Source organism: Octopus bimaculoides, chromosome 3 (assembly GCF_001194135.2).
Source record: "Octopus bimaculoides isolate UCB-OBI-ISO-001 chromosome 3, ASM119413v2, whole genome shotgun sequence".
NCBI lineage: Eukaryota > Metazoa > Mollusca > Cephalopoda > Octopoda > Octopodidae > Octopus > Octopus bimaculoides.
Window position 1 is genome coordinate 148,181,840 of NC_068983.1, and position 1,172 is coordinate 148,183,011.

General features: G+C 28.3%; 1 protein-coding gene across 1 annotated transcript in view; it reads right to left on the reverse strand.

The window, feature by feature from the left end:
• Positions 1-1,172, reverse strand: part of LOC106878504 (aquaporin-4) — a 308,309-nt gene that overhangs the window by 75,903 nt on the left and 231,234 nt on the right. The window lies entirely within an intron of this gene.

Sequence of the window (1,172 nt, forward strand, 5' to 3'; positions counted from 1 at the left end):
GAAGAACATTTTAGTACCGGTTTCAGTCTTTGTGACTTTTTCAAATTAGAATAAAGTATGGAAAGCAATTAAGTTGTGTAAAAATTAAATTAAATGTTTTTTATAAATATTTCCATAGTTTTTAAATGCAAGGGACATTTTATTTTTTTTCTGTCTGTCTCTGTCTTTCTTTTTTACAGAAAAAAGTAAAATCTACCTTGTTTAATTTTCCTTCTACATATCAACTGGTGTGTTCCTTGTCAACCTTCTACATATATATAGAGGATATATATTAGAGGATATAACGGCAAAGGTAGCCGATAGGAAGAGGAGGGGTAAAGGAAAGAAAACGCAGAAACCAAATAAATGAAAAATATAGAACGATATGTAGATTAAAAAAAGCCTAAAGTCTCAGAAAAAGATATATCTAGCGGAAGTGAAATGTAATAAGGAAATCAATGTTCAAATTATATATAATGGTAGATATCGCTTATATGAACTGAAAGGTATGTTTCTTGCAATGTTTACATCGATAAGCACGCTCTATAACCATGATTAGAAGGGGATGTTTAGAAAAAAGAATAAAAAATAATTCACAATTACAGAGATGACAAAATTCCTTGACTTTATCATAAGGGAACGAAATTGAGAAAATCAACCAATCTAAATTAAATTGTTTATTATGGTCTTTTAGATACCAAATTAATTTACTAAGCCCTGTACCGTTACGTTTATTACTATCCCTAAATGTAGAGTAATGATTAGAAATTTTTTTAGATAACTGAAAAGAAGAACTACCCATATACAAAAAGACATGAAGTAATTTTACACTTGTATTTTTAATTTTAGAATTACTAGACATAAACTTAATTCTGTTGGAATTGATTTCAGAGACAATAACCTTGTTATTAATATTTCTAGGAGGATGGTTGGTATTAGCTAAATTAATGTTAGTATTAGTAAATTGATTCTTATTTAGTAGACTAATATTATGTGAGGAGATAATTTGTAAGAGATTCTTTTGTTTTGGAAAAACCAATCCTAACCGTATGTGAGTTGATAATAGAGTAATGACTAGAATTCTTTGGAAAATTCCTAATAATGGCTTCCCGAAACTGCAAAGGAAGATTAGATTTAATTTGCCTCCCATAAGGAATAATCAACCAAATAGTTTTGCTATTATTTGCCTTATT